General features: G+C 36.6%; 1 protein-coding gene across 3 annotated transcripts in view; it reads left to right on the forward strand.

Annotated features, from left to right (window-relative positions):
- Positions 1-22,178, forward strand: part of PRKD1 (protein kinase D1) — a 335,787-nt gene that overhangs the window by 120,311 nt on the left and 193,298 nt on the right. The window lies entirely within an intron of this gene.

Raw genomic sequence — 22,178 nt, forward strand, 5'->3', positions numbered from 1 at the left:
TGCAACCTTTTAGAAAGAGGAAATAAGTGTTATAAATAACACAACTCCAAATATAGCGATAGGCTTTCCTCAGGAAACCCTAGCAATTTCAGGTGTCTGTTTTGAACCACTGGCATGGTTAATAAAATCAACAAAAGTAAACAGTCAAAATCTGAGCAAAGTAATTTGTTATCTTTTCCGAAATATTAGCAGAGAAGCAATTTTTTTCCACTGATTTACAAAGTTAATTCATTAACATGTCACGTGTTTAACCACATTAAGACAATTTACTTGTTTAATTGAGGTTTTCACCTTTTAATGATTTTTGTCATATTGAAATTTGCCAAGAAATTAGCAAGTCTACAACTTTGACGCTTGCAAACTGTTTATGTGCTTTTAGATTGATGCCAGTCCTTTAATTATTTATTTTTCAAGCACTTATGTACAAATTTCTGTGCTTTAAAGTCCTGAGTTAGCAAACTAGGGTTATTCTTGGCTTAAGTAGCTGCCACCTCATGGAGATACCGCCCCCCCCCACCCCCCCCCGCCGCTACCCCCCTGCTGCGCACCCAAGAAAGAGGAGTAAAAGGGAAATCTGCTCATTTATAGTTCAGTTCAGTTGCTCAGTTGTGTCCAACTCTTTGCAACCCCATGGACTGCAGCACACCAGGCCTCCCTGTTCATCACCAACTCCCGGAGTTTTCTCAAACTCACGTCCATAGAGTCGGTGATGCTATCCAACCATCTCTTCCTCTGTTGTCCCCTTTTCCTCCTGCCTTTAATCTTTCCCAGCATCAGGGTCATTTGAAAAAGTGAGTCGGTTCTTCACATTAGGTGGCCAAAGTATTGGAGTTTCAGCTTCAGCATCAGTCCTTCCAATGAATATTCAGGACCGATTTCCTTTAGGATGGACTGGTTGGATCTCCTTACAGTCCAAGGGACTCTCAGGGGTCTTCTCCAACACCACAGTTCAAAAGCATCAATTCTTTGGTGCTCATCTTTCTTTATGGTCCAAACTCTCACATCCATATATGACTACTGGAAAAACCATAGCTTTGATTAGACAGACCTTTGTTGGCAAAGTGATGTCTCTGCTTTTTAAAATGCCTTCTAGGTTTTTCATAGCTTTTCTTCCAAGGAGCAAGTGTCTTTTAATTTCATGGCTGCAGTCACCATCTGCAGTGATCTCAGACTCCCTAAAAATAAAGTCTGTCACCGTTTCCATTATTTCCCCATCTATTTGCCATGAAGTGATGAGACCAGATGCCATGATCTTAGTTTTCTGAATGTTGAGTTTTAAGTCTGCCTTTTCATTCTCCTCTTTCACACTCATCAATAGAAGACTTTCGTCAAGACTGGAGAAAGGAATGGCAAACCACTTCAATGTTCTTGCCTTGAGAACTCCATGAACATGTAGTTTAACTAGAGTAGAATTAGAACTCAAGGACAGAAGTGGATCGGCTCAACCACTGGTGAGATTATTACCAAAAAAAAGGGAAGAAGAAAAATGAGGAATCAGTGATACATAAGACGCTTTGAATATTTCATTGTCTGTGTTTCAACTAGCTCATTATACACTGAAATGAAAGTTTAGGTTGTTGTTTCTTTGTTTGGAAGAGATACCGCCAACTACTTTTCTTAGCTATTTGATAAATTAGAATGGGAGAAAATAGATCTGTGTTATAGAAAGTAGAATTTAGTTTAGACTAGTAGAAGGGGATACTATCAGAGGACTTTGGTTATGAATATTTATAACCTGAAATACATATATGAAGTAAATTAGAGAAATTAGCATTGACAATAATCAGATTCATATAGTGACACTCTGACTTGGAGAGAATTATATTAGGTAGTCAGAAAACTTAGATCTATTGCTGCTTGAAATTATGTATACGTGGATCCCTAATGTTCTGGGCTTGAATTTGAAAGACTCACTCATCAAGATTTTTAGACACATTATATTTGCTTTTGCAAATTAGAAGCTCCAACCACAGATGCAAGTATACATTGCCATGTGTGGAATTAATGCTTCAGACAGCTTATGAATATGTATGTGTATTGGTGGCGCTTCTGCTACATAAGTCTGAAAAGCAGTGGGAAGTGGGTGGATCTGCGTGGAACTGCATATTGCTGTCAGAAAAGTGCAATTCTCAAAGGAAAAAAAATTATAGGGGCAAAATTTCATTTCAGACATGTCTTGAAAGACATCACTTTTTCCAAAAGAGGAAAGCTGATATTTGTCCATTTTAATTGTTAAAATTTCTGTTGACAGTTTCATAACAACTTGGAAATGATCTGAGGACAATTCTTTGTATTTAAGTATGCATACATCTTCACGATGGTTTCTAGAATGCCTTAAGTATTAATATGCAGTAAGATTCGGATGATATTTAGCTCTGTAGTTACAGTTGTACCTGATTGAATGTCTCCATTCCTGGAATTGATGGTAACGATAACCCTATATGCAAAACAGAAAAAGAGACACAGAAGTACAGAACAGACTTTTGAACTCTGTGGGAGAAGGTGAGGGTGGGATGTTTCGAAAGAACAGCATGTATATTATCTATGGTGAAACAGATCACCAGCCCAGGTGGGATGCATGAGACAAGTGCTCGGGCCTGGTGCACTGGGAAGACCCAGAGGAATCGGGTGGAGAGGGAGGTGGGAGGGGGGATCGGGATGGGGAATACGTGTAACTCTATGGCTGATTCATATCAATGTATGACAAAACGCACTGAAATGTTGTGAAGTAATTAGCCTCCAACTAATATTAAAAAAAAAAAAGTCTACAAAAAAAAAAATTTTTAGTGTGAAGGTTTGTTTCTATATGTCACCGGGGTTTTGGTATTAACTAGTGATAATCTCAAAACTCTTTGCTTTGGGGAAAGAAAAGGAAAGTAAATGGTAGTGCAGTTATAATCTGTCTGTTTTATGGTCTCCCACCTTGATCCTGATCCCTGGACAGACTGGGGAGAAAAGGACGGGAGAGCTGGAATGAATGGCTGCTCCTCCAGTGATGTGTATTTCTGCAGTGGTGGATATGCCTTGAGATTTCCTGAGTTCAGTGGGACACAGGATCTCCACCAATTGATTGAGGCCCCCATGTGCAGTTTGAATTAATTACCCATTACAGTCAGTGCAAAGTAGCCTCTTTCATACAAGTTTTAGATGTTTTGAGAAACATTGTTACTTAGTGACAAGTTGGTTTAAAGTGAAAGCTGTGTGTTAGGCACTCAGTCATGTCTGACTCTTTGTGACCCCCGTGGGCTGTCCATGGAATTCTCCAGGCAGGAATACTGGAGTGGTTTGTCATTCCCTTCTTCTGGGAATCTTCCCAACCCAGGGATTGAACCCAGGTTTTCTGCATTGCAGGCAGATGTTTTGCCATCTGAGCTACCAGGGAAGCCCCAAATTGGTGTAAGGGTGCGGCTAACATGTAATCACATCATAGTTACATGTTTTATATGTTCTATTGGTACAATTCTGATACTTCAGACAGACATTTGGATAACCATTCCTTCCAGAAGACGTTTTAAATGTCAAATTGAACTCGTGTTAATAACATCATCCTAGAGCTGTGTTTTATTGAATTAAGCTTATTGTGCTTGATCAATCAATCAAGATTTTAATTTATCACTTACATACAGATAGTTGATTTACATGGCATACTAATATTCTCCCTAAAAGACCACCTGATACAACTTTGCTTTTTAACCTGTTCTGGGATACGTGTCCCTCAGGAGATTTCCCATTACTCCAATATCATTTATGAAAGGGAGAGGAGCACTTGGCTGTTGCTTTTGGTATATAGTTAGATTTCTGTAAATTTTAACTACTTTGAAAATAAGGCTGGCCTAATTGAGAGTTATTAATAAAAGTTTTATGGACAAAAATTATTTTCCTATTATTAGCCCAGGTCATCATTTTGTAATGCCCTTCCTCATTAGAACTTTACATTGGATTAGGAAAATATGTTGTCTTGGGACTTTATAATTGTTAAAAAATTTCCATTGTGTTGAAAACAAAACAAAAAAACCCCACACAAAACTGTCTTGCTTTTTCCTCTCTCTGCCCCACTAGCTGTTTTTTGTTTCCCTTGGCAGTGAAACTCACAAGTCTGTACTTCTTTTTTTTTTTTCATTTATTTTTATTAGTTGGAGGCTAATTACTTTACAATATTGTAGTGGTTTTTGTCATACACTGACATGAATCAGCCATGGATTTACATGTGTTCCCCATCCTGATCCCCTCTCCCGCCTCCCTCCCCATCCCATCCCATCCCTCTGGGTCTTCCCAGTGCACCAGCCCTGAGCACTTGTCTCATGCATCCAACCTGGGCTGGTGATCTGTTTCACCCTAGATAATACACATGTTTCGATGCTGTTCTCTTGAAACATCCCAGCCTCTCCTTCTCCCACAGAGTCCAAAAGTCTGTTCTAAGTCTGTACTTCTTGTCTCTAGTTTTCTTTTAATTGTCTCCTAAACATTCTTTAATCAGACTAAGGTTCCCACTACTCCACCAGAAATCGGACCAGGTTCGTCTTGACCTCCCGGGCCCTATGCCTTGCACTGGTCAATGTTTTGGTGTCTTACTTGATCTACCCCAGAGCGTCAGAGACAGTGTATTATTGTGGATGCCTATGACTCATTTTTCCCTCATTTTCTTTTGCCAGACCTCTTCACATGGGAGTGCCTGAAGGATCAGTACTTAGTCCTCTTCTCTCTTTTATTTGCACATATCACTGGGGACATCACTCAGTCTCATGACATTAAATATCATTTATAGACTGATGACTGCCAAATGCATGTTATTAATGCAGAACTCTTTCCCAAACATTCAATTTTTCTATTTCAGAAGCCATCGGAATTTCTGGTTCTGCACCCTAAAATTTCAACAGACCAGTTTTGCATCTTCCCTGAAAAAGAAAAAGCCATCTATAAGATGATAAATAAAGAGCAAAATTCTAAAACATTCATGTCATTATAATTAAACATTCATTCTAATTTCTGTATTCAGGAATTGGAAAATTTAACTTCAGATAGACAAACTAGAATCACTCAATTCAGGAAAACATCATACACATTTAAATGATTTTTATGCATACTTGTTGATTGCTGTTTCATGTTTAAAGTTATTTATCTAACAAACTAATTCATACCGACATAATACACCATGTAATCCTATTGGGAGATATCATTTAGCCAGAAAAATCATTTGCTTGTGTAAAAGAGTGTTACAAATACACATAGCGCTGTTACTTATATATCAATAGATAAATTAAGGAATATAACATTTATAATTAAAGAAGAAACATATGTACTAATTATGACCAGCTAACACATTTAAAATGATCTTAGTACCTTATTTGTTTGTTTTTTTTTGCCTCCATTTGTAAGTATTATACACTTTTTCTTATCTACCAATACAAAAGTAGCTTACTGTTTTAACCAAGTTGAGATATACAGTCAACAGTATACTTCTTTTATTTTCGGTTAAAATGATAAGCATCCTAGAACATTTTGTGTCACATATCTTAAATGGTTATTTTAATACCTAGAATTTGGTAGTATTCCAAAATATTGTGTTTATCATTGTTAACTACTTGGTCAGTTTTGCTATAATTTCTCACTAGAAAATAACTCTAATTTGAAGGCAATTCCAGATAACTTTATTTCAGTGTTATTCACCAAAATGTTACTCATTCACTAAGTTACACATGTACTACTTGTTTTGGAGGAAAGACAAGTTAAAGTGAAGATTTCAGAAAATGTTTGTTAGAATTTAGGATGAATATTAGGTGAGAATATAGTGAGAATATGTTATTTAATGCACCATTTACAAAGCTGAGATAAGAATATAGTAGATACATTTTCCCTATATCATGTGATTCAAAAAAGGAAGACATATGTAATGTACAAAACATTACAAGTTACATATATGTATATAAATGTTATGTTTAAAAATATAAAAATAGAAAAAATATAAAAATTGATAAAAGCAAAATGATTTAGGGATGAAATTTTCTGCTTTCTCTGTATTCAAAATTGTAGTCAATTTAATAACATGAACAACTATTGATGAAGTTGATAACTAGGAAATTGATATTGATGTCATTTTTGAGAATGCAAATTATGAATGATATTCAGAGGAAACATAGATGAAAATAAATTTTCATATAAGTGAGAACACAAATATCAAAGTTGGAAAGAAAAATATTCATCTTAATAATATTACAAAATGTAAATTAAAATAAGTATGGGGTGTGTGCTACTGTCTGAAATTATTAAATAACTAAAAATTATAAATCCATTTTAGATGAAGCTGTAGGGATATATGTGAACTCACACATTGCTGCTAGTATTATAAATTGGAAGAGTTTATCAGTATATTGGGAAGACTGCCAAGTGTGATCATACCTTTGATTATCATTTAACTTCTGATTCTAAGACTTTTACTCAAGAAACTAACCCCCAAATTAAATATAGTGGCAGAAAGAGAAGGGGAAAGAGAGAGTACCTAATTTTTTCATGTATTTAAGCTGCTTTTATTTCAGTAAATTAAAAAATTTTTCTTTATAATGGAGTATAGTTGATTAACAATATTATTTTAGTTTCAGGTACAGAAAAGTAATTCAATTATACATATACATATATCTATTCTTCTGCAAGTCATTCTCCTGCTTAGGTTATTATAGAATATTTAGCAGAGTATCCTGTGCTATACACAGTAGGTCCTTCTTGAATATCTGTTTTAAAATAGCAATGTGTATAAATTTTTTATATTTATTATGAAGATGTAGTATAAATTGATGAACAGCCATATTTCAGTAAATTTATCAGCATGCAGCATTTTGTCTGCACAATATTTATAAATATCTAAGAGTCTCTATGTAGAAGGGTAGTGAAAGGAATAGGCTAAGGAAAAAAAAAAACAACCCTAATAATTTACAGATAGTGTGAGTATGAAAGTTGCTCAGTTGTGTCCAATCTTTGCGATCCCATGGACTGTCCATGGAATTCTCTAGGCCAGAATACTGGAGTGGGTAGCCTTTCCCTTCTCCAGGGAATCTTCCCAACCCAGGGTTCAAACCCAGGTCTCCCACACTGCAGGCGGATTCTTTACCAGCTGAGCCACAAGGGAGTTTAGTATAATTTAGCTTTGTTTATTTCTTCATTAATTTAAGATTGTGCCTATAATAACTGTTGCATACATTAAAAAGAATTCATATATTAAAAAGAAATGCACTTACTTTTATATACTTAAGTATATTCTACCATATACTGTAATATATAATATAAACTATGGCCCTATTTTGTATGAATAAAATTCAAATTTGAAAATAATTTAAAGTAATTTTTTGAAATTCAAAGTCACCTCTTTGAATATTAGCATGTTAACCTTAAATTGCAAGTTTTTTATTTGAACCCCAAATATCTGTTAATATATCTGCCTTTTATGGCAACAGAACAAGCTTAACCACTTTTGCACAGGAGAAATTTGCAAACTGCTAACAACCTGACTTAAAATGGCCACAGCAAAAATCTGTATTGGAAGGAACATTTGATAGTAAACTCACAGCATGACCTGTGAGTTGCCGTGATTAGAGAAGGTACTCCTCTAGATTGCTTGTTTCCTGTCTCTCTTTAGCATTCCCATGAATGCAAAATAAACCCATTCGAGAAATAAAAGTAATATTATGTGTTTAAGAAAAAAAAAACACACCTTATTAAATTCTCCGTCTCATGTTCTGTTCAGTTCAGTTCAGTTCAGTCAGTTGGTCATGTCCAACTCTGCGACCCCATGGACTGCAGCACGCCAGGCTTCCCTGTCCATCACCAACTCCCGGAGTTTACTCAAGCTCACGTCCGTAGAGTCGGTGACACCATCCAACCAACACATCCTCTGTCATCTCCTTCTCCTCCTATCTTCAATTTTTCCCAGCATCAGGGGCTTTTCAAGTGAGTCAGTTCTCTGTATCAGGTGGCCAAAGTATTGGAGTTTCGGCATCAGTCCTTCCAATGAATATTCAGAACTGATGTCCTTTAGGATGGACTGGTTGGATCTCCTTGCAGTCCAAGGGACTCTCAAGAGTCTTCTTCAACACAACAGTTCAAAAGCATCAATTCTTCAGCACTCAGCTGTCTTTATGGTCCAACTCTCACATCCATACGTGACTACTGGAAAAACCATAGCTTTGACTAGATGGACCTTGTTGGTAAAGTAATGTCTCTGCTTTTTAATATGCTGTCTAGGTTTTTCATAGCTTTTCTTCCAAGGAGTAAATGTCTTTTAATTTCATGGCTGCAGTCACCATCTGCAGTGATCTTGGAGCCCCAAAAAAGAAAGTCTGTCACTGTTTCCATTGTTTCCCCATCTATTTGCCGTAAAGTGAGGGACCAGTTGCCATGATCTTAGTTTTCTGAATGTTGAGTTTTAAGCCAACTTTTTCACTTTTCTCCCTTCAACTCCTTCCTTTCAGCTCCTTCAGGTGACTTATACAGTTGAGTGTTGGAGACCAGGTTCAGTTTTCAAAGCTTAAGCAACTGAAAACAAAGGGAACATCCCCCACCGCAACCAAAAACAAACCAAAAGACCAAATTTGTACTCTTCTCTGTTTGAATCAGAAATATCCACTGTTCACGGATATGATTTTTTTAAACATTGTACCTATTTAAGTGTAAGAAACTTAATTGTTCAAACAAACTAGTGTTTTTACCTTCTTAACTTTCCACAGAACACACATTGTATATGTAGCTGTGATTTTTTTTTTTTACAGGATGGGATGTGGGTTTTAGGTACACAAGTATCTTAGAACAAACCAGATTCTTGATAGTGGCTTTTGTTTTCTTTAAGGAGATCTAATCTCAAATTTACCTGAAAGGGGGAAATAAGCAAGTGAAGTGTTTCTTTGGTTATTGTAGTTTAGATGATTTTTAAATAGTTTGCTTCTTTTATTTTTCATGTGGACAGTTTTTTTTCTTGCCAAAATTTAAAGATGACTACTGTATAATGGGTATAGAATTTGATGTTTTTTTAAATGCAGTTCCATTTCCTATTCTGCAGAAACACCTACCATTTAAATAAAATTACAGTGCTCCTACAAGCAAAAAATAGTCTTTTGTTATCCTTGTATATTTATGCATATTTTGTTTTTATATTAACCACAAGAACTTTCTCCAATTTTGGCAGCACTAATAATCTGCAGATTCTCATGTTTTTCATGATGCTAGTGGGAAGTTAAAAAAGACTGATTTGTAGCTGTTTCTTTATTGCCATTGCATTCTCTTTTTGTTTTTGAAGGCATTTTATTTTGTGATTAGGTCACTTTTGATCCAGTGAATGTTAGAAGGATGTTTGCCTTTTTTAAAGCAGTGGCTTCAAATTGGCAGCACTTTAATGTTGGCTGTTTTACTAAAACTTTGCAAAGTGATTTTGAATTAGTTTTCCTGTCTGCTTTCCATCATGTCATTGCTTTCTTTGCAAGTATTGCTGTGTCCAGGTATTTGGGAGTTGGTTGAAAGTTTCCATATAAGATAATAAACTTTTCTTTTTCCTGAGTTCTTCAACAGTGTCATGTTCTGGCACTTAGGATGTTTTAGCAATTTTCCTGGCTGCTGCTATTACTAAGATGGCACATTATTTCCTCACATTTTTTTGACCTAGTTATCATGGTCATCAAATTTCATCCTGGTCAAAATTTCACAAGCTCGTACTGTGCCAAGTATTGGCCTTGGAAACTTTAAATATTGAATAAAATTTTTTTCTACAGAGGAATTACTCATAATAACATTTGAGATAAATTGATATTGGAACATTTGAAATATTACTAATATTTGATAATTATACTAACAAAGGATCTCATCCTACCCAACTCTGTAGGGTTACAGTACAAAATTTGGACCTTCTGAGTTTATAGAAGGTACTTTGTTTTAATATTTCATGATGTAGTCTATGTTTGGGATTAAAACTTACTTGCTTACTAGGTTTACTGTGATTCAAGTCTAAAGTATGGATGTTCAGTTATAAAACCAAATGGCATAAGAAGTTTGACATTTTTTATATTTTTGTGTTAGAGTAGAATTTGGGGTATTCTGAAGGAACTTTTTGTAATTTGTCTCCTTGGGAGGAAAACATGAGCAGAGACTCATTGTTATGATCTATGACACGGAGATTCTTTTTCATGGGAGAATTAAACAAGGTTTACTTTTAGGATGGCTAAAATTAAGATAATTTACCATACTTATTGTTGGTGAGAACATAAAGAAGTAAAACTCATACACTGCTGGTGAGAATATAAAATGGTACATTCACTTTGGAAAACAGTTTGGCAGTTTCTTTAAAAGTCATATATACCAGCTACTCCATTCCTGGGTATTTACCCATGAGAAATCTGTTACATCTTGGTATGGTATGTCCATACCAATTATTACATACAAATACCTACAAAAGTTTGTTTGTAGTAGCCTTAGATGTCCATTTCAGTAGGTGAACGTAAAAACAAACTATGGTGTACCCACACAATGGAATAGTACTTGGCAGTGAGAAGGAATGGAGTATTGATAATACGGTAAAATATGGATTTAGCAACTGAACAACATGGATGAAGCCCAAAATAATTATACTAAGTGAAAGATGCCGCACACATAAAGTACATAATGAATGATTCTCTTTGTAGAAAATTTCAGAAAGTGCAAGCTAATCCATAGTGCGGAACTGTAGATCACTGGTTGTTTAGAATGACAGGGTGGGGGGAGCTAAGGGGGAAATTAGGCAGGAGCATGAGATGTGATGCATATGTTCTTGTCTCGGCTGGTGTGAGCTTCTGTAATACAATAGGGCAGACCAAGTGGCTTGAACAATAGAAATTCATTTCTCACAGTTCTGGAGGCTGGGAAGTCTGAAATCATGGTGCTCGCATGGCCAGGTTCTGGTGAGGTCTCTCTCCCTGGCTCGCACACAGTATTCCTTGCTGTGTCCTCAGATGGTGGAGTGAGACATCATCTCTTTCATGTCTCTTCTTATCAGGGTCACTAAGCCCATCCATGAGGACTTCATCCTCATAACCTAACTACTGCCCATAGTTCTTACCTTCTTGTACTGTTACATTGGGGATTAGGGCTTAAACATATGAACTAGAGGATGGCACAAACATTTAGTCTATAGCAGTTCCTTTGGGATAAAGCGTATGTTTTTTATCTTGATTTTTGGTGGTGATTTCAGTGAGGTATTCATATGCCAAAACTTCTCAAGCTGTGAACTTTCTATGAGTGTCATGTATTATGTCAACTACTCCTTAGTTAAGCTGTTAGAAAAATTTAGAAAAGTAATACATATGAAGGCATCTACCATGTTGCCTGAGAGATGGCAATCTCACAATGCATGGAATTAAATGAAAAGGATAAAATGATGAAGTGAGCAAAAATCAGTTTCACTTTTACTACTAGAAGAAAACAGTTAAACAGTAGTTTCTCTTGTGGTGAGAAGATTTCTGTGTGTATTTCAGGCTTGTTGTATACACGGATTCTTATTTATTTCTGTGTTTGCATCCATTGAAGCCACCCTCAGCCTGTTTTAGTTATTTGGTTGTCCACACACGTGAATGCATACACTAGCGGGCCCTGGGCTGTACTGCTGAAGCTGAGTTCACTGAAATGGCCCTTGAAAGGGGTGCTGCATGATGGAGGGATGCAGAGGGCAGAAGTGAACAGGTCAAGGATGCTAAGTTTCTCAATGGCTTGATGCAAACTGAAGGAATGAGGGACCTAATATGATTGGCACTTCTTGACCACAGCCCAAGCTCTTCTCTTGACTGAGTAGCATAGTAGTAGATTCCCATTTGAATCTCAAGCAACATTTTGGAATAGGAGAACTAGAACTATTCTGGGAAGACACACACTGTTAATCCTCTGATGAGGAGAATCTATAATAATGATAAGGACAATGAACGGACAGTTACAGACTCTAAGCCCCTTTGTTGTTATTCGTCATGCAATGGGCAACATACTAGCACATCTGGATTTATTCATAATATATTCTAAACTTGCCTGGTCTGGAGGACTAGAAAGATCTAGAGCTGAATGACTTTAATTGTGTCATACCATCATCATTATCACCACCATTTCCCTGCATGGCTGCTATGTTCTGGGACCCAGGCCTAATGCTTCTCAAATATTTAATTTTCACAGTAGCCCTCAGAAAAGACTTCCTGGAAAGTCCTTTTCTCCCGTCCCTCTTCCCAGATTAAGTTGGAACTTTGTTTTATATGATTTCATAGCATCATGTATACTTCTGTAATACTTATGACTATTGCAGTCATAAAATGGATTACTTGATTAATATCTTTATCTCCTATAGAATGCGGAGCTGGATATGTCTTGTCCACAGCATCTTGTACATACCTAAAGCTTAAGATTCTTTGTTGAGTGAGTGAATGAATAAAATGTCATAATATTAAGTTTTATAATATGGGAATAAAGACCCTGTGATACAGTGATTCCATGTTCTGTTTAAAGATGATTAGTCTAGAGATAATCTTAATTTTAAACAGTGAAATAACCAAACAGAAATATGAGCTGTGAGTTGGAAAACAAGAATTGAGATTGAGAAATTGGGATGTTGTAAATAGGTTAAATCAGAGAAATCCTCTGAGTCTCGCTAGTGCCACCAGGGATTGTTAAACTCAAGTCAGTTGATGAATACCTTTATCACTGAGAGGCATCAAGTATTTTGTTCAAAAAGCAGAAGTAAAAACCTAATGGTATTATGGCATATGATCTGCACATTGTTTGAATAAATTACAAGTCTTCTGTTAAATTACAATTGGCAAAGTAAATAATAATTATACTTTATGCATAATATACATCTTTCTTTTTGTTATAATATGCTCTCTCAGCCAAGCATACATCATTAGCAAGTAGATGTTATGTATCTAAAGATACATATCTAAAGCTACAATGCAGGAAACTCAGGTTCGATCCCTGGGGCAGGAAGATCCCCTGGAGAAGGAAATGGCAACTCACTTCAGTATTCTTGCCTGGGAGATCCCATGGACAGGGGAACCTGGTGGGCTACAGTTCATGGGGTCTCAAAAGAGTCAAACATGACTTTGTCACTCAACAACATCAAAATCTTTAGATACAACAATACTTGATGATGCTTCTAACCAGTTTTCATCCTGACTATTAAGTAGTGAAGAGTTCCCAAACCAAATGCAGCAGAAGATAATTTAAATATTAAAATTGTTCAAAGGAGAGGTTCATAGTCATAATTCATCTAAAATGTATAATGTATACTTTACATGATATAAAGTCAAATTCTGTACTTTGCTTCAGGAGTGTTTTCTTTGTTGTTAGTAATACTCAAAACTCAGGAGGAAATCATTAAAGTAAAATACTCTTTAAGATAAAGCAGATGACCCAAAATGCATTTATGAATCAGACCGGAATATACTAATGCAAGAGCTCTTGAAAGCAGAACACTTGGCTAAGACACAGAGAAGCATTGATAGTGGTCAGAAATGTTCACTTGTACTTTAGAGCATCTTTGATAGCATCTCTTCTCCATTGTCCAGAACCTTCTCAAAGCAAGCAGTTTTTCTTTTTTTTTTTTAGGCTTCAACAGAAGTGAGCCTCATGATAACACTGTCTTAGGAAAGCAAATATTTTTAGATACTCAAGGAATATAAGGGCATTAAGAATGCATAGTAGGTATATTTCTGGATACATAAACCGTATGGATATTCTTGATAAGACAAAAGAAAATGACAATAAAAAAATGAGCACTATAAAATGGTCATTTTATAGAAGTGGCTGCAAAAGTAAGTCAGATACCTCAGTGCATTTTCCAAGAATATTCACAGATGATACGATTGTCTCCATTTCAGTGCTTTTCAGAAAGAATATGCTGACTGCTCTTCTTTCCTTCGTCAGGTTATTCAGTAAAAGTGTGTTCTATGATTATGTTATGGAAGTGTTCCTATAGACTAAAATCTCTGAATGTACAACATATACTTTAAAAAAATCCCAACTCTAGTCAAGCACTTTAAGCCCATTGTGACCTTATTCCATCTCTCCTTACGTGTCCCATTCTTCCTGCGCATTCACGGCCTGTTCTCCAGCATGTGCCACAGTCATTACCATCCCCTTGTCATTTTCATGCTCAATCCTACTTTCAGTACAAATGGAGAAGGTTTTTGGTTTTGTGATTGGTTCTCCCATGAGCTTATTATTCACATCATAATTTTTTTTAGACTTTGTTCATATTTTACCTTTTCTAGGAACTCTTTTTCACATAATCCAGCTCAACTGATCTTTTCTTTCTCTGATCTAATATGTATGGTACATAAAACTTACTACTTCAGTTCTCTACTGTTCCTTATGAATGTATCTTAGTTTGTGGATTTCTGGCTTGAAGTATGAGGCCTTGGGGGTGGAGGCTTTAGTGACTCCTTGGTCATATGGTTGGTTTTCATTAAGCATGTAGTCTTGAAGTAGTCAGTTTGGAATAATTTCTGGATTGTAGGAATCTGTCTCATTGTCTCATGGCTAGGCTGTGGTCCCTTATCAATTTACTTTTCTCAAAATAGGGAAAATCAATGTTTGAAACTAGTGAAAACTTGGAGTAATTTATTATGTTTCTTTCTGTAGAAATAACACATCAAATGTGGTTGAATTATAGAAGTGTATATTTATATTTTTTAAAAGAAGTAACAAACAGCACAAATGGCTGTGATGAGTACAACTATTCATCAGAAAAATAGATCTGATCATAATTTCCATTATACCAAAGTATACTTCCATATACCAAAATGCATACTCAAACACATAATTATGAAATGTATGATATGTAAGGTATAATATATGAAATGTGATTTATAATGTGACATATAACACATACATCATTTATTGAGAATTTTCTGTAATATACATAATATTTAATAATTTATTAATAGGACTTTTTGTTTATGTTCATATAGGTAAATAAATTTCCTTGTATAATAGTCCATACCACTGTCTTCCTATATACTTGTATATAGGTATGTGTATATGGTATATAGCTTCTTTGTTAGTTTCCTTAATAAACCAGTGAGTTGGGGGTTGAGATAGTAAACTGCTGCTTTTTTCCTCATTAAGTAAAATATAGACTCTTCCTCAGGAAATGTTTACATAAATTCCAAGGGACCTTAGATGTTCCATATTTTAAAAAATATGAGAAGAAAAGAGCACCATATGGAGTCCCTCTGGACATATCCCTGCAGGATAGACCCTGCAGTGGGGCTTGGTTTCCCCAGTTGGTGATGTGTGAGAGCTCCCATGGCCTGCATTTCTGTCTTTTTTTCCAAGACTCTTATCTGTTGTCGCTTCTGTTATTTCCTGGTATTTGTACAAGTTACTGTAATGCTTTTAGTTTCCTTCTTATCAGCTAACATTTGGCCCAGGTTCAGCATTTTGGAGTGTGGGGGGCAGAAGGAAATGTACAGGTCAGGGATTACAAGTGACTTGGTCTCCCAGATTCAGAATGGTGCATATCGGGCTTGCCCTGAGATATAGGTAAATTAAGGATGATTATAATAGAGGGAGAGCATCTTTTAAAACTGGTTTCAGAAAGTTAAAGGCATAGCATAATCCAAAATAAAGAACATCCTGCCAAAAAACAAGGTATTTGAAACTAGTTTCATAATGAGATCATGGAAGAGGTGGACTGTTTGAATGACTTGCATGGTGTTCCTTGATGATAAAGAGAAAGCAGAGGTACTTAATAATTATTTTACTTAGATATTTTCTTTAAATCAAGAAGAAAGAGCTTCAAGTTCTAGAGGAAGAACAAAACTGGCTAACAGGACTTTGATGTCTTAAAAGATGTGGAAATAGTTAGCCCTTTCGTAACAAAGATGTTTTGTCTTGAGTCCAAGATTTACCACGCAAGGGATCTTGGAAAATCACTAATCATCTTTACAAAGAATTGAAGAGTTCTAAGTGATTAAAGATAATTTTCCAGAGGGGTAATAGAAGAATTTATAAATTACCAATTAATTATTGTAATCTCAACTTTTAGCAGAATTTCAAAAACAGCTTGTGAAACTGTGAGCACTTTAGCAGTGATTAATAGAAGGTGGTTCAGTGTCCAGAATCCAAGAGGAAATCATGCCATACCAACTTGTGTTAAATTAATTAGACAAGGAGTCATTAGACTGAAGTGGTTTGAGTGCCTTAGTCGCCTACATAAACAAACCCAAACCAAGGTTTAGAAATCAAAACCTAAGGACAGCTAATCATAAAGAGCAAACAGGACTTTCCCAAATAAGGCAGCAGTTTATAGCCAATGGCGTCATTACACTATAAAAGTCTTTGTCTTCCCTATAAAATCTTGCCCCTAGCTCCTGTCAGTGAACATCTCCTCACCACTTCTTGATTTACATTGTCCTGTTTCAATGGATTCTTGCTTCAGTTTCTTTATCTTTCAACAGTTGACACCTCTTTTCAAACAGTTATTTGATTGGGGATGCAGGGAATTTTGTGTATGTGGTGAGTCTGGATTGTTTTTACAAAATTTCTTTTGATATTCTTACAAAGTAGGTGGAAAAGTGTGGACTTCCTGGAAATGGTTAGCTTAGTTCTTGGTTGTGAAATTAACCCACCAAGGACTGTTGTTGAATGGATCAGCGTGTCTTCCAGTGGGAGGTTCCTAGTTTGTTGCAAGGTTCCTTCTTGGGTTTGCCCTATTCACAAGGTTATCAGTGACTTGGATAGACTCGAAGACCTGTTTGTCAGTTCTGTTTATCTAAAGTCCTGGAATGGGTAGTAAAGAGCAGGGAGGTAAGAAAACAGTCAGGATCAGATGAAGTTTGAATGCTGATTCCAAGGCGTGTTACTTTTGTGATTTTGTACCTCTGTTTCCTTACCTTGAAAATAACAAACAGTTTTCTGTGTTACAGACAGTAGGTACTCATCAAATACTAACTAGTTTACCTCTTGCTTAAAAGAATAAAGCTAAATATTTCAAGCTACTCAAAAGTTGTTCAATAATAACTATTATTAATAATGACTAATTATATAATAATAATGACTATAGAGTTGTATTATATATAAATATAAAATAGATATAACTTTATTGAAATTGATCACTTATACAAATATAAATGTGTGTATGAAAGAGAAAAAGAGAAATTCTGAAGGTTTGCTTAGCTTCAGACAACACTATAATAATTCTGACAAAAATAGGGTTGATTCCAGTCTGCATTAATAGTAACATGGTGGCGATATTATGTACTATGTTGAGCTTGCTCACTTTATTTTGGAGATAACCTTGACAAAATTGATTTCCGTCCAGTGATGGATCTTCAAATCATGTTGCTTGAAAAACAGCTGAAAAAATGGAGTATGTTTAACCTGAAGATAAGAAGATAGAATCCTTTCTCTCTATCTCTTATATAGAGATATATGTATGTATGTATGTGTGTGTATAATATATATATGTGTGTATGTGTGTGTGTGTATAATATATATATGTGTGTGTGTATATATATATATACATCTCAATCTGCATGAGGTTGAGAGCTTGAAGATATTTTGCATGGTTCAAAAATGCACATGGGCGAGGTGGTGGGACTACTTATAATAAATAATTACAATATCCTTACTATTACTCAGATTATGGATTTTGTCCCATTGAAGTGTGGGTTCACTGTTGCTGAAGGTTTTCAAGCTGGGTGAGCATTCCACAGAGATGAATTGGGTAGTATCATTGTATAGGTTTGAGGACGCTCTTGGAGTTGGAGAAACTGAACAGGTTGCTCAGGAGGAGCAGGAAGTCTGGGCGGGTTTTCTGTTGCAGGCAGAAAAGATTGAGGAAAGTCTTATAACATGAAAATCAGGATTTAGGGGTAAGGGTTGGGGACTATAATTAGGAATAATATAAAATTATCTGCAAGTAACTTTTAAAAACTTAATCATGACATGGAATACAAACCATTCATTTTTGGACAGTGTGTTTTAAATAAAACCTGATTCAGTTGGAAGAAGGAACAAATTCCTAACCTTAAGTTGAATTTCTCCCTCAAAACAGCCAGAGAATGATGAGTTAATTTTTAAGTCCAATGCATTGTGTGATACCAAAGTGTCCCCTAAGAATCAGGAGTATGTTGAATAAATATTTAGACATATTACTTCCTTTCCCCCAAAATCTATGATCTTAAACTTTGAACTAAATTCCTCATTTAAAAGAATCACATTGTTTGGCCCCTGAAATGTTATCTCAAAATCTGTGAGAAGCCATGAGTTATGTTTACTGACAACATTTTTCTCAACTGCATTTTTAAAAGTTATTAAAAAAAAAATCTGTGGGAATACTCCTGCTGAGGTTGAGGAGAGAAAATTCAGACCTGCTGTCGTAGTATATCTGGAGAAAATGGCGTTGATGGTCATACATTCTATCAGGACTGTTCAGCATTGGTGAAACTCATGGACAATATCCATGAAAGCAAAGCCACAGCTGTGGAGGTATTTATCATACCTGTAAGAATGATACCTGTAAGATTAAATGCAGCTGAAATTATATTGAGTAAGTCTCATCCTGTGGTATCCTGCCCATATCCTCTGCTCCTTGAATACTCCTTGTAGGATGTATTGTGTCATGCTTTTTGGCTGATTGAGAAGGCTGTCAAAGAGAACCAAACGTCAGGACAATAGCTGAATTCAGAGCTCAGTGAACAATGGGCCAGCAGAGAGTGTTTGCAGAAAGGGGCTGTATGGTAAGAACTGATCTGACACTTGTGCAGAAAATATATGGAAAATGCATGGTCACTGGTTTTACAGAACCTGGGCTTTAAGTTGGTGTTAAACCTTCTTCCTCTTCACCTCCTTCTCCTTCTGCTTCTCTACCATCTCCAATTCTGCCTTCTCCTCCTCCTCCGTGTTTGTGCTTCCTTCTTCCCTCTTGTTATTACTCCTCTTTCCTCTTCTTTTTAAATAGCTTCATTATGAAATATGACATGTGATCAGGAGAGTGTATAAAGCTGGAAGTATGGTTTAAAGGATTATTGTAAACATAAATCCTGGCAGTCATCACCAGGTCAGGAAAAAGAACATTACCAGCTCTCCTGTGTATCCCATCCCAGTTATAATTCCCTCCAGTTCCCCAGTTCTTTTCCTTTCTCTTTAGAATTTTGCCACTCACTATATGTGTATATCTAAACAATATTATTTGATTATACTTGGTTTTGACTTTTATGTAAGTATATTCATAGTATAGGAACTCTAGTGATTGGTGCTTTTTTTATTTACTATAATGATCTATGGTTATTGATGAGGTTTAGCACCTTTCCATGTGTTTATTCACTATTTGGATTTCCTATTTTGTGAAGTATCTGTATAGATCTTATAAAGGACTGTCTATATTCTAGATTCTAGTCCTTTGTCTATTATGTATATTACATTTTTTTCTTCCATTCAGTGGCTTGTCTTTTCTTTTTCTTCACATCTTTTGATCAGCAGAATTACTTGATTTGAATATGGCCATGTTTACTTGTGACGTCTTCCTCCAGAGAGAATCTGTATTTGCTTCTACCTTCTGGAGGCACTTTGAGTCTGGCACCACCAAGTTCAAGGCTTGAGCCTCTTTGGATGACCCTCATAATGCTGATCACAGCTGCAAATCTATTCTATTTCACCTGTACCCTTAATTTAAGTTGGGGTTCCATGAGGAATCTATCTTTTCTTCTTCCAGGGTGGTCTCCTATTAGAGGCCTTATCCTGTGTCAACTTGGGACTTCAAATACCTACTAGTGAACCCATTAAGAGAAAATTCAGATCTATAGGAATTTTGAAATTTGTATTCAAGGAAAGTTGTGTTCCCATGCTAGCTTATCTCTCTGGGTTCTTGTTTTTCCTTCAATAATTATCAGATTGTTCTGATAATTCCTTATTATCTTGTCACCTGTTTGATGATTTTAAAGTAATGTATTGAACAAAAATGACCAGCATTTTTAAGAATTTTATTTTTTTGGCTGGTGGAGGGAGATTGGTTTGAAAACCTAGTTCATCATTATTGCTCACTGCACTTATCTAGTGGTTCTTTATCAAGAGTAGTGTATACCTGCTTCAAATAGCATGCATTCTTAGTCGTTCAGTTGTGTCTGACTCTTTGCAACCCCAGACTGTAGCCCACCAGGCTCCTCTGTCCATGGGACTTTTTCCAGGCAAAAATACTGGAGTATGTTGCCATTTCCTCCTCCAGGCCATCTTCCTGACTCGACAATTGAACCTGCATCTCCTGCCTCTTCAACACTACAGGCAGGTTCTTTACCACTGAGCCACCAGGGAAGCCCTGATCCAAAGAGTAACTTTCTTTAACCCCCAACATACCCACGCTTGGGTCCCACCACAGAGATTCTGATTCAGTATGTCTGTGGGATGGCAAGTCTAATTTTGAAAGTCTTCCTGGGTGGTTCTTTTCTGTAGAATGATTGAAGTATCATTGTAAAACAGAATCAGTCTATCTGTCTACCTGTTGACAAAGAAAGTACACAGGCTATCCTAATGTAAACATTTAAAGGAGAGTGAAATCAACAATATTATTGGAGGGCAGGGGTAATTGGGGTTTCCTGGATTGCTTTGGGATGCAGAGTGAGCCAAAACCCAGCAGACAGTATGTTCTGACTAGAGCAGATGCTGCAGTCAGTTCCCTGCTCTGTGCAGGCTCTTCAGCAGGAAGAATAACACGGAAAAGGGAAGTTTTGGCTGCTTGGTTCCCAGGCCACTGTTTTTTTCTTTCTTTCTTTCTTTTTTTTCTGTGGCTCCTCCCATGAGGTACAAACCAAGTCACCAGTCCCTTAAACATCTGTAGAAGCTCCTGGAGCACCACCCACAGTTACAGGATCTATGTTGCCTGTCTTTGAAGCTTCTGCATTTTATTCTCCAATCCTTCTTCCACAAGGAACACAAACTTAACAGCAATCAAACCCCTCCATTCTTCTTGTTGCTAATCATAATTTACTTTTGATATACTTCAGTATAGTCAGTAATACATGTGTGTGCTCAAGTTATCCTCCCCTGTGGACATGGTTGGTTATGTAAGATGAACCCCAGGGGGAGTCTGCCATCTAAAGTGGTCACTAAGAACACTTCAGATACTGCTTGATAAGTATAAACCACAAAATTAATGAATGAAATGAATGTTAGAAGTAATTCTCCATTAGTGATATGAATGTGGTTCGTTAGGAGTTACATAGAGATCTCCATCCTCTGCATGGAGAGTGTATAAGAATCTTGCAAGTGAAACAGCTAACATCTGCAGAATAAACCCCTGAATTGAGAATTCAGTGTTTTCACTCAGAGGAGCATTCTGCCTCCTGATTTGACTAGATTAGCTGATCCTCCGGGAATGGTGAGTCTTTCATGCAGAGTGGTGGCTGGAGTGCCTAAAAAGTCAAAGAGGGGAGTTTAAGAGTCAGAGCAACAGGTGACATGGTGCTGTTGTGTCTGTCTGCTGATGCTTGTTTGAACTTGCAGCCAGGTTCATTGCAAAAAGGTCTTGCTGATTATTCCAGGATACACATAACGTTTATAAAGAGAATTGGAGAGTTGCGATGGGCCCAGTTGGTATAAATCAGTTTGTAGCACCGCTTCTTCCCCCCATCTCCATGTAGGAAGTTCTTTATTTTGGGAAACCCATTTCTCTGCTTACAAGAGAAAGGAGGAGAACTGCTTTCTGTTTTATACTGGAAGGTTCCTGTTATTTGTCATATCCTGTATCCCCCTTTTTCATTTGTTAGATCACTGGCTAACATAATGATAGCAGTGATAGCTTCAGCCTACATCAGTTCAGTCGTTCAGTTGTGTCTGATTCTCTGCAACCCCAGGGACTACAGCACGCCAGCCTTCCCTGTCCATCACCAACTCCTGGAGCTTCCTCAAACTCATGTCCATTGAGTCGGTGATACCCAACCATCTCATCCTCTGTTGTCCCCTTCTTCTCCTGCCTTCAATCTTTCCCAGCATCAGAGTCTTTTCCAAAGAGTCAGTTCTTCGCATCAGGTGGCCAAAGTATTGGAGTTTCAGCTTCAGCATCAGTCATTCCAATGAATATTCAGGACTGATGTCCTTTAGGATGGACTGGTTGGATCTCCTTGCAGTCCAAGGGACTCTCAAGAGTCTTCCACAACACCACAGTTCAAAGGCATCAATTCTTCAGCACTCAGCTT

Source organism: Cervus canadensis, chromosome 17, assembly GCF_019320065.1.
Source record: "Cervus canadensis isolate Bull #8, Minnesota chromosome 17, ASM1932006v1, whole genome shotgun sequence".
In the NCBI taxonomy this organism is placed as follows: Eukaryota; Metazoa; Chordata; class Mammalia; order Artiodactyla; family Cervidae; genus Cervus; species Cervus canadensis.